The sequence below is a fragment of the Abramis brama genome, assembly GCF_963993115.1.
Source record: "Abramis brama genome assembly, chromosome: 22".
NCBI lineage: Eukaryota > Metazoa > Chordata > Actinopteri > Cypriniformes > Leuciscidae > Abramis > Abramis brama.
The window spans coordinates 27,877,900-27,890,256 of NC_139984.1; the positions used below are offsets into that span (position 1 = coordinate 27,877,900).

A 12,357-nucleotide genomic window follows, 5' to 3' on the forward strand; every position below is an offset into this window, starting at 1 on the left:
GAGGAATGGAGGTAGGTCCGGCCAGGGCGGGACGAAAACACTCTGTTCTCCTTTCGCTGGTGAGTGACGCGCGAGGACGGAGTAGCTTTCTTGTAATGTAAAGAGAGCTCCAGGACCGTCCGCTTCTGCCATCCCTTGTGAGCGGCGCAGTAGCGCGGCTCGAACAGAGGGAGTGTATCTATCTCATTCGCCTCATCCCCTGACGCGGCGGCGCGGGCGAGAGCCGGCGGTTGAACGGCCGGGAGGGGGGGCGGAGAGGGCGAGAGAGAAGCTCGAGGGAGAAGTTCCGGCGAGCTCCTCAGTCACATCAGTGTCCGGAGGTCTCTGAACGACAGCTTGGTCGAAAACTTCAAGTCGAGCCCGCAGGGTCGACATTGAAAGTTCTTCGCACTCGGGGCAGCTGCCCGTAGAGAGTGCGGTGGCAGCGTGCTCGCGGCCCAGGCAGAGAGCGCAGATGAGGTGGCGGTCTCCGTTGCTGAGCGGGGCGCGGCACAAGCCGCAGGAAAAAACGAGGCATTTTTAGAAAAACGCCTCGTGCTCTTTTAGAATGAGAGAAAGTATGTGTCGCAGTAGGCGAACACACACAGCAGTAAAAGGATATGTCGCCGGATAGCGTAGCAGGCACGGATGGCTGAAGGCGGCGAAGGCGGCCGGCTTCTTCAGGCGCTGTCCTAGGCTTGCTGGTCGCTGGTTTCAACGGCGGCGGCTCTCAAGATCCAGCGATGCGAAGAGCTTCGCTGAAGACAAGAAAATCAGATATTCAGCCTGTGAGCCTTCGTTATATACACTCTGGCCACACCCATCTTGACGGTTAGAAGGGTGTGGAGGGCGCGAAGCGCCCTCATTGGAGGCCACGTTTCACGAGGCTCACTGATAGGCTTAAGCAGTTGCTGCCGAGCAGCCAATGAGCACGCTTATACAGCCTGCCTTGGTCTGCCGGCTGCCGCACTGCGTTGACAATGAATACAAAATTAAGGATAATTTTTGGCTTCAGATCTCGAAGAAAGAAGACTTTCCCGTAGCGTAAGCAACTTGCGCAATACGAGAGAACCTCTCGTAAGAGAACCTGATAATGGACACCTCGTCGGGCATTAACCCTTACATAATTAACTGTCAAAGTCCTATACTGTATACCTGGCTATACAGCAATATTTAATAAATTCATACATTTTTTAAATCAAATTGTTTTCTACAAACTCCACCAGATTCTTGTTCTACATCTCACAGACTACCACTGTGGTGATTTTTCATGTTGTTTTGTTTTATTATTTAATAATTAACTGTCAAAGTCATATACTGTATACCTGACTATACTGCAATATTTAATAAATTCATAAAAAATGCAAATCAAATTGTTTTCTACAAACTCCACCCGATTCTTGTTCTACATCTCACAGACTACGTTCTTTTTTGTAAATTCGGAGTGCTGTCAATACAGAGAACAACGACAAAAATGGGTGTTGCCTACACCGTGTTATCCTCTTTTTAAAATTTGCACCCTGTTGACTTCAATGGGGCAAGTTTTAAACCTGCTTTTAGCCTCTTAACATCCTTGATGTGTCATTACAAGTGCCCAGCCATGTGAGTGATTACTTCAGAGTGAACACGGGTGAGTCTGACTGCAGTAGATGTGAAAGATATGAATAAAAGTGATGTTATTTCAGCCAGCGCTCATACCTGTATTTACATCCTGTTTTCGGTCGAAGTCCATGTGAGTGATTCCTTCAGAGTGAACACGGGTGAATCTGTAATCGATTGTCGAGTTCACGCGCATAGGTTTAGTTACCTATGATCACGCGCGTGAACTCGACAATCGATTACTATGGACTTCGACCGAAAACAGGATGGCGTGACCGCAGTGCATACGAGGAGGGAAAACGCATAAATTAAGTGTTTAATCGCATTTATATGCATTTTTATAACAGGGGCATTTTCCATGACGTGCGAAGCGGAGCAGACTAGGATGATGTTACTTTTTAACAGGGAAACGACGAAAGTAAGTGTTTTAACTAATTTACAATATGTATTTTATAACATATTGTTTTATAGCGATATTTAAATGTTCTGCGAGCTTAAACTTTTTTCAAAGGCGACATCTTTGACTCAATACAGAGCTGACGATGAGGAGGTTTGCTTGTAACGTTAATAAGGAAAACACAGAAAGTAAGTGTTTTTAACCTAATTTACAACATGTATTGCATGGCATGGCATTACAGGCTGTGCAGAATTATTAGGCACGTTGATTTTCTGATCATATTTTATTCCCAGGAACATTTTGCCAATGCCAAACCATATTAATCTTAATAACTACTATTAATTTTGTATTTAATCATTTATAAGTGATATATAATTGTTCATGAAGGCTGAAAAAGATAAACGCCTTATTTTCAGGTGTGCAGAATTATTAGGCAAGTTTTCTTTTACAGATAAAATAAGCCAAAAAAGAGATTTAACTAAGACTGAAAAGTAAAAAATTATTAAATCCCCATGAGAAGAATTCAATACTAAGGCAATACCCGAGATTGCAGTTAAGGCATTACCATTGGACAGTGAAATGCTCATTGGGTCAGCAGGGTCAGACAAAAACAGGTGGAGAAGAAAAGACACATGTTAACTGCAAAAGAATTAAGAATTAAGGTGAATAATTAAGTGTGAAACCATCAGGAACCCTTTAGTCTTCAGCGCCACCATTTTCCAGAACTGCAACCTACCTGGAGTCTCCAGAAGAGCAAGGTGTCAGGGTCTCAGAGACTTGGGTTAGGCAAAGAATCTTAAAAAATGCCCCCCACTTAATAAGAATCACAAGCTGAAGTGTTGTGAAATACATGAAGACTGTTTTTTATAGGCTTTATAGACAGACAGATTGAGAGTGACTCTTGAAGGACCAGCACCATATCCTCTTCTACCACTATTTGAAGAATTCATCTTCCAGAATACGTTTTAATAAGTTTTGTGAGTTAATTTTTAGTCCATCTCTGCAAAACGGGCTTCAGGGTAGGAGATGGACTAAAAATAAACTCACAAAATTTATTAAAACGTATTCTAGAAGACACCAGGATGGTGTAATATTTGACTCCTATAAGGTTGAGAAGATTGTGATTTCCATTTTTTTTTTTAAGTGTTAGGTCAACACCAGAACAGTGTAGAATTTTAACTGCATCCAGCTCTGTAACAATGTTGTTGTTCTCTGCATTGGTGTTAATATTTTACTCTCTTAGTGTTCATATTGTAACACTTTGTTGGTGTTGCGAGAGGCAACACTTTTGAAAGTGTTGAACTAACACTTTGTGGGTGGTTCCCATATATACACTTTTAAAGTGTTGAAATTAACTCTATTGGTGTTGATTTCTGGATTTCAAAATTACAGTTACTTGGATTTTTGTGATGCAATATTGATTTTAATATATGATTTTTACGAGCAAAGACCCAAATTAGATTAGGCTGTACAGATGAAGTACTCTTGTCCAGCTTCAGAAGATGCAGCTTGGCATTCTTAAATAGTTGCCGAGTCAGTTATGGGAGCTTTGGGGATTTTTTTTTCATGAGTAGAATGAGAGAGAGAGGGAGAGGGTAAGACAGACATAGGACTTGGCCTACGTGCAGGAGAGCAGAGCGTAAATGGCAGAAGGACAGACTCCAAGTGTCCTATGATATACGTATTAAGTTATAATATTTCACAATAGTACTGTTTTTTGTTTTGTTTTTTTTAACAAACAAAAAACAACAGTAATATTGTGAAATCAAATAAATGCAACTTTGGTGAGCAGAAGAGACTTCTTTTAAAAACATTAAAAATCCTACAGATCCAAAACCTTTGAGTGGTAGTGTATATACACATACACACGTTTTTTTTTTACATGTACAATGTAAAGATGGAGTACTCTTGTCCAGCTTCAGAAGACGCAGCTTGGCTCCTTCTTAAAGCATTCTTGAATGGTTGCCAAGTTGCGGTTTCACGGAGATGGCTGAGCTGGAATTCCAGTATATTTAAAAGTAGTATATTTATTCATCTGCTTTGAAGAACTCTGGCCAGCTGCAGTCTTCATCATTCTGTCGTTTTATTTATTTTATTCATTACAACAATGAAATCATGTGTAGTATTCAGTGTCAATTCAATACATTGAGATCCCATGTTTGATATTTCATTGATCTAATGACAACCATCAGAAAATCAGTATATTTATAACTGTGACATTACACACACACAGTAAAGAAGCTCCTAGTCATTATTCAACTGAAATAACTTCAGCTGAATGACTTCATTATGGCTTCTTTACTGCTGCATTAAATTCTATTTACATAATTGATAACTTTATAATGTTATCTCTGTAAAGCTGCTTTGAAAAAAACTGTATTGTATAAAACTGTATTGTATTGCACTATATACATTGACAAATGCAAGTTTCAGATTGAGGTTCATAAACATTTATGTTCAGTTTGTTCCATTTATTGATCTAATTAGATTTGACCAAATTTTAGCAATATACTTAACTTTCCAAAAGCTACAAATAAAACAGCAAGAGATGCCATCTCCAGTGACCAGCTCTACATTTATTTATTTTGTGAACATATGGTTCACCAAAAATAGCATCTTTAACATAAGGTGAACAGAACAACTGGACGGCAAGCTTTCAAAACATGATTTTCCGTGCAGCAGACTTCCTTTTTAGAGTTACAATTGAATTGTAAACAAAGTTTTTAATATCTCTCCAAGATCTTTCCTTCAGGGCCTTTTCCTCTTCTAGGCATCTCATGCAGTCCAGTGTCTCTGCCATGAACTTTCCTAGGTGTTTGTTCACTGCCCTTCTCTCTTCTTCACTCCAGGGTCTCTTCAGGATTATCCTGGTCGCCTCTACAAATAACAAATACAATGTATATTTTGTAAACTTATTACAGAAAGTCTCTATCTTTTATCACTTTTAAGATATAGCCTTTTGAAATTAAGATGTCAAAATCGAACGGTTTAGAAAAAACCTCTGCGCCTAAAGGGTTAAAAAACAGAGACATAAATGTAGGTTTCTTAAACTGCTTTTGCTTGCTCACAGTCACAGAAAGTCCCCAAATGTATCATTTGTCCCGTATGACACAGAGCTAATGGATTGTTGTTTAAAGGAAATGACATGACATGAGCAATCAATTTTGCCTTGATGGTTTGACATATAATGGGTCTTTGTACCATTAAAACATCCAGCAAGTTTCAGAACTTAAAATAAAGATAAAAAAATGTCATGATCGCTTTCATTTTTATGATAATCACTGTATAGTAGGGGTGTAAAAATATATATTGTGTATCATGGTTAAAAAAAAGGTGCTGTGCCGTGGAGAGAGGGCGCTTTTTAAATGTATTTAATTGTTTGTTCTCCGCATTATGCACAACAAACTTGGGATCTTTATTCCCATTGCCCATTTCTCCTGCACCCAACACACTGATCACAAGAACTATGTGGCTTTGTTAGATGATCAACAATATTTGCTTCACCTAATGTTTTGGATCATCGGTGTATATATTTGGCTCTAGTAGACAGTAACAGAAAGCATCTAATACTTTAAAAGAACATACCCTTTGCTTTGCTTGTCTGTTCCTCTTTTCTTCATCATCTTCGGTGAGGCTCCAGCTTGTTTCCTGGCTGTGATCTGCAACAGACAAGCATTAGTACCTGTTACTTAATAATCGTTAGTTGCAGCCCTACTGCTGAGTGTTGACAGCAGGTTTCTCTCCCTGTTTTACCTTCTCCACCTAATCGAAACCCTGTAGCTTTGGCCTGATACTGGGAGCTAAAGGACTCTCCAAATCATACATGTAATTCATCTTATCTCTTTAAATAGCTAGATTTTACTTACATGTAAGCTCTGTAAAGTTGATTTGAAACAATGTTTGTGAAAATCTCTATACAAATACAACTGACTTGTCTTAAAATAAGAATAAATGCTGGTGCTACCCGCTACTCTTTTGCTAAGATTTATGAAACTTACCCATTAGTTTACCCTTCTTAGTCAGTTTTTCTGCACTTTTGCAATACCCATTTCAGCCAGTAGGGGTGAAAGTTGCGCAGTAGGGGTAAAAATAGAGGTTGTGAAAGTTGTCCCCTGTCCTCCTCTACTTAATGACACTGGTTTGATGTCTCTGTCTCACTTCTGGACAAAGCTATTACAAAAAGAATGTTAATTTTGGACATGCAGTACCGATTTCCGCCAGTAGGGGTGAAAGTAGAGCAGTAGGGGTAAAAATAGAGGTTGTGAAAGTTGTCCCCTGTCCTCCTCTACTGAATGACACTGGTTAGATGTCTCTGTCTAACTCATGGACAAAGCTATTACAAAAAGAATGTTAATTTTGGAAATGCAATACCGATTTCCGCCAGTAGGGTGAAAATAGAGCAGTAGGGGTAAAAATAGAGGTTGTGAAAGTTGTCCCCTGTCCTCCTCTACTGAATGACACTGGTTAGATGTCTCTGTCTAACTCATGGACAAAGCTATTACAAAAAGAATGTTAATTTTGGAAATGCAATACCGATTTCCGCCAGTAGGGGTGAAAGTTGCGCAGTAGGGGTAAAAATAGAGGTTGTGAAAGTTGTCCCCTGTCCTCCTCTACTGAATGACACTGGTTTGATGTCTCTGTCTCACTTCTGGAAAAAGCTATTACAAAAAGAATGTTAATTTTGGACATGCAGTACCGATTTCCGCCAGTAGGGGTGAAAGTAGAGCAGTAGGGGTAAAAATAGAGGTTGTGAAAGTTGTCCCCTGTCCTCCTCTACTGAATGACACTGGTTAGATGTCTCTGTCTAACTCATGGACAAAGCTATTACAAAAAGAATGTTAATTTTGGAAATGCAATACCGATTTCCGCCAGTAGGGTGAAAGTTGCGCAGTAGGGGTAAAAATAGAGGTTGTGAAAGTTGTCCCCTGTCCTCCTCTACTGAATGACACTGGTTTGATGTCTCTGTCTCACTTCTGGAAAAAGCTATTACAAAAAGAATGTTAATTTTGGACATGCAATACCGATTTCCGCCAGTAGGGGTAAAAATAGAAGTTGTGAAAGTTGTCCCCTGTCCTCCTCTACTTAATGACACTGGTTAGATGTCTCTGTCTCACTGCTGGACAAAGCTATTACAAAAAGAATGTTAATTTTGGACATGCGATGCCCATTTCAGCCAGTAGGGGCAAAGGAGAGGTTGTTAAAGATGCCCACTGAGGCCCCCTACCGAACTGCACTGGTCTCATGTCAATAGGCTCTTTAAAATCAAAAAGCTATTACAAAAACACACACTCTGCGTTTTCCTTAAAAACTAAGAAATAGTGCACTTTCCCCACGGTCCCTTACTCGCATCTCCGTCAAGAGCGAGCTTTCCCGGCGAAACTCACATTGCGGCGGCTTTTGAGGGGCAGTGCTTATTATATAGAGCGAAAATACGGAAAATTAAGCTTGTGAAACATTGTTAGCCTTGCCTTTTTAGCGGCAATAGGGTTTAAATAATTTTTGGCCAAGTCCTTTAGGAGGTATTGCCATTTTTCAGCGAATGTCTGGGAATATCGAAAACAAAACTAACCTTACCCCGCTCGGAAAGCGAGAGAGGTGTGTGTGAGGATGAGAGAATGGGACGCAGATTAGCAGAATTGCGCTGCCTTTTCCGCGTGATGAAGGGGCGTTGCCGAGAGATAACAGGAATGTTTTGAAAACACATGTTGATGAAGTTGTAAAATAAGATTAAAGTGGGAAGGGAAAGGGAAAACAAAATACTGGTGTCCTTGCTCGGTGGAGTCGCGCAGGTAGAGTCGCTGGTCTTTACCCGAGTCGGTCTTCACACGAGGAGGCTGAACACGAGAGCTGAACGCTTCCGCGACAGCGCGCAAATTACATATAGATATAATGCTTTCACCGCTTGAGTGAGGACAGCTGTCTCAGTCGGCCAATTAAGTCAATAAAGCGAAAATGGGGCAAATCGAAACTGCTAGGAGTCAATACTTAAGTGCTTTTAGAACTGCAATAATAATAATAATTTCCACGCGCGGCCGTTGATTAATGTAGCAACGCGTCTAAATAAAATACAGAATTATGTGAAGTTAAAAATGAAAAATAAACAGAGAATCAAAGATAGTCTTACCTTGAGTCAAATACAACACTGAAATAACAGGAGAACTGAGTATTCTGAAAAACCACTAGCGCGCTCTTGCCTGCATCCTCCTTTACTGACCGCTGGTGACTCTATGCTGACTCAAGCTTTAAAATAAATAAAACCACTTGTTTTTTTACCACCAGCGGTCCCTGCCTTATAAGGTCTCAGTGCCTTTCTCCATTGCAAACAGAAGTTTACTTATCTTGGCAATTTGAAATGTTTTTTCAGTCTGTCTGTAAAACTCATGGTGAAATTTTATGTCATGACTCATGGAACTTACAGCTTCCCCCAACTCTTGAGTCAACCATAACGCTTCCCCTTCATGCCGCTTGTTAAAAATAATGACCTGTGCCAGAACAGTCTCATTTAATACCTTGTATGCTCTTAAACTCATTTGCTCCGTCTGCTCCCCTCTTGCTTCATCTTCTACCTTCCTGAGATGGTCTCTTGAGTAATTACATTTTTGGTGAGGGGGATGTCATCTTCTTTATTCCATCTTTTTTCTTGCATGGTTTGGTGAGCGTGTCGAGACTTTGAAGCTGCACTGAAACTCACATCTGGACCACCAAACTTTAAATCTTAATCTTTTAATCTTACAATAAAGAGAAATAAATATATATTTTTAATTATTGTTTTTCACTCTAATGTTAAAACCGTGTAAGAGACTATATAAATTTTCAGAATGCTGACGTCATTAGCAGAATGCTAGCGTGTTATGGGCAACAACAACTCAACCTGTAAGAAATCGAAAAGAAATAAGTACTCGTTCATTCAACTTTCGACCTATAACCCATGTTGAACTTGCAAAACTTACAATAAAATCTGAGATTTCTCAACGGCAATCGGGTGAAAGAGACACATTTAGCCGTCTAGCCCCATAGACTCCCATTCAGTCTGCACTCGCCCGCGATCACCTCCAGTGGAATTCTAATGGAACTGCAACCAAGATCGATACAATGGGGCTAATAGGAAGTGCCAAGGCTCTCCGTAGACGGGCTCTGTTGTTACTAACAACTACTCAAAAGATTTTGTAAATGCACATAAGTTACCTGTGTTGACTTTTCTTCCATCACTTCCTGGAAGAGAAGATTGAAAAATGTTATATTAGTTTCAACGAAATAATTCCAGTCACAGCAGGCTACAATAAGCAGTGGTCTATACAGCACTACTAGACAGTAATGTTTAAGCATTCAGTTATTTATGACAATACAGACCTTATAGTGATAAACGTCATTAAAAATTACATCCATGTATAACCTATTCTGTATAATTGACAATGTACCATTTGGTCACAGAGAAGCTGATACAAAGATAAAGGCCCTCATGTTTATTACTGCTGTTCAAGTTCACTCGTCATTAGTAATTATGTAGTTTATTACATTTTCTACTCGATTTTAATTTGTTCTTAAAACTTACTATAGCCTTTTTCTATGTAGGCTACCGTATATACCCGACTATAAGACGACCCCCCCCCCCATTTTCCAGACTTATTTTTGGGACAAAAGGAGATTTTTGTGGAAAAATCTGAAATATCTGGATTTAACAGAAAATAATTGTATTTGAAAATTGCAGTGATAATTCATTCTCTCTCTTCCAGCGCGTGTGCGCACGCACCTCTCTGTCTCTGTCTCTCTCTCTCGCTCTGCGTCTCGCGCGCACCTCTCTCTCTCTCGCTCGCTCTGCATCTCGCGCGCGCACCTCTCTCTCTCTCTCTCGCTCGCTCTGCGTCTCGCATGGCAGAGGGGAGCAGCGTTTTAATTCAGTTAAACACAGATATTATGTTGCTTCTCTAATTTTACATGCAAGTATAGCCGAAATCATTTGTCTTAATGGGTCGCGTTTCAGTCACTATTTCATATTAATTCCGTTGTTCCTTCTCCCTTTCCCCCCGCGATTTTGTCTATATCGCGAATATAAGACGACCCCCCATTTTTCAGCCTATTTTTAGGACAAAAAAACCTCGTCTTATATTCGGGTATATACGGTACTTTATTAGCCTATGTACAACCAGCGCGATGTCTACCGACCCCCTCCCCCATCACGACCTTGCACGCACTACTAGATAACTAACTGAGAGAGATGCATACAGCACTCACCCCCTCCCCCACCCCAATCAAGACCTTGCACGCATTAGAGAACTAGGCCTGAGAGGCGACCCGCAGCACCACCAGCACCAGGACCGCCAGCGCCAGGACCGGAAGTGAGGGGCGGAGTTTACCGAGTAGCAAGTACTTATTGTACTGTAACTAATGTATCATTATAACGTATAAGGGTGTTTCTGCACACCTTGATATAAAAAAATAAAATAATGATTTAGGGCCCTATCTTGCACCCAGCGCAATTGACTTTGTACACTGACGCATGTATCATTCCTATTTTGCACCTGCGCAAAGCGCGCTTTTCCCTCCACAGAAGCACGTACGTCGCTAAACTAGGGAATGAACTTGCGCTCCCTGGGCGGTTCAGCGCAAAAAAGGAGGCGTGTACCGGCGCAAACGTTCCTTCATGCTATTTTGCAGGTTTAGAAAACAATTGCGCCACTAACCAGGAAAAAATAGTTTAAAGTCAGTGGCGCGTTGCGCATGTTATTCATATGCTATTTTAAGGTCGCATGCTTGGCCATAATCAATGTAGCGTGTGCACAACGCGCATACACTTTGATTCTGTCATCTACACAGAAGCAGCAGTTTTCATTTTTGCAAATCATACATTATTATGATAGATACATATTATAAAATGATAGATACATTATTATAAAAGCATACATCTAGCTTACACATTTACCCAAATTATCATACACCTTTTTAACCGAAGTTAATTTGGGTGGGTTTCTCCATCCCCAACGTCCCTGACGAGAGCGTTGCTCTCCTTGGCTGTGAACCGCTCCTGGCGCGCGTCTGCGTGCAAATCCGCCGTTATAATAGGAATCCGCTTTAGAACAAAGCGCGTCTGCTCTTAAAGGGAATGTGAGATGACGCTCTGATTGGTTTATTTCACGTTACGCCCAAACCACACCTATGAATAATGAAGCTACTTCAGACCAACCCATTTTAGATTTGCGCCTGGCGCAAGAGTAATTTATCCCGCTGGGAAAATAGCAACAGCGCCAAGACCTGCCCACAAAGTTACTTGCGCTTTGCGCTTTGACACTTGCGTTTCAGATCGTTAAAATAGGGCCCTTAATGTCAAATTATGAAGCATTTATGTCCAAACACCATTTTCGCTCATGTCCCACACCCGTGGTTTCAATGTTGAGATACTTAAAATTAGCTCATTCTTTTACAATATGACATTATTTCAAATGGAATTGTTTAATATATAGATTAATTTACAGCATCTTAAAATTCTTTGTATTATTTACTGATAATTTTTATGAAAAAAATATTTTTACACTTAAATTGAGATGGCAACATCTGTCATAAAAAGTTAATTTTGTTATCTTTTGTTTGTATGGAAACAATTGACATCTAAGGTTACTGTAAATTTTTTACATGGCATAGAAAAAAAAACATGAAATTCCCTATTTTGTATATTATTTTTTTATATCAGTATTTACAAAACTGCATCACATTTGAAAAAGCTATTTAAATATATTACATTTTTAATAGAAATTACTAAAGGAAAATGTATAAAATTAACGTTATTGTAACGTTGCGGTAAGGACCCTTTTTAAGAAGATGACCCGAAAAACATAAAAAATAAACATGTTCCAGATTAAAATCTTAACAACTACATTCTATTTTGTGTAAATTTTTATATGTAATGCAGACTGTAAATTATAAATTACATTACACACGTATATTAATGTATACATTTTTATTAATATACACTTATATTCATGCATAAATTTATATTAATGTATACATTTCGTGTAATATATAAAATGCCCCTAAGTTTCAAGCATTATTTTTCAACAGCGTGATCAGGAAGTAACTCTCACAATACAATGAAACGGATAACTATACAATTACTATTACACAAGATTAACGTTTTTAAATGCTTATTGTACTGTAACTGTAATGTATCATTATAACATGTTGGCGGTAAACTCCACCCCTCACTTCCGGTCCTGGCGCTGGTGGGTCCTGGCACTGGCTGTCCTGGGACTCCTGGCGCTGGTGCTGCGGGTCTGCAGCTGGATACTATTGCCTGAGAGAGATCATGGAACCATGCAGCACTCACCCTCCCCTCCCCAATCACGACAGCTCCGAAGAAAATAAATGTCAGAGGGATCATACAATCATAC

At 39.9% G+C, this 12,357-nt stretch overlaps 2 long non-coding RNA genes across 7 annotated transcripts in view; one reads left to right on the plus strand and one right to left on the minus strand.

Annotated features, from left to right (window-relative positions):
• Positions 1-12,357, plus strand: part of LOC311072891 — a 45,119-nt gene that overhangs the window by 16,095 nt on the left and 16,667 nt on the right. For 2 of the 6 annotated variants that reach the window (XR_014604072.1, XR_014604076.1), the window contains exons 2-3: positions 1,926-1,996; positions 2,090-2,163. The exons of 2 other annotated variants lie outside the window; for them this stretch is intronic. This is a non-coding gene — a long non-coding RNA (uncharacterized lncRNA). The remainder of the gene's footprint in view (positions 1-1,925; positions 1,997-2,089; positions 2,164-12,357) is intronic. 2 more of the 6 variants (XR_014604073.1, XR_014604074.1) reach the window with 2 other exon arrangements.
• On the minus strand, positions 3,944-9,422 carry LOC311072892. Its single transcript, XR_014604078.1, has 3 exons — positions 8,100-9,422; positions 5,561-5,634; positions 3,944-4,852 (listed from the first exon to the last, which is right to left on the minus strand). It is a non-coding gene; the product is annotated as an uncharacterized lncRNA (long non-coding RNA).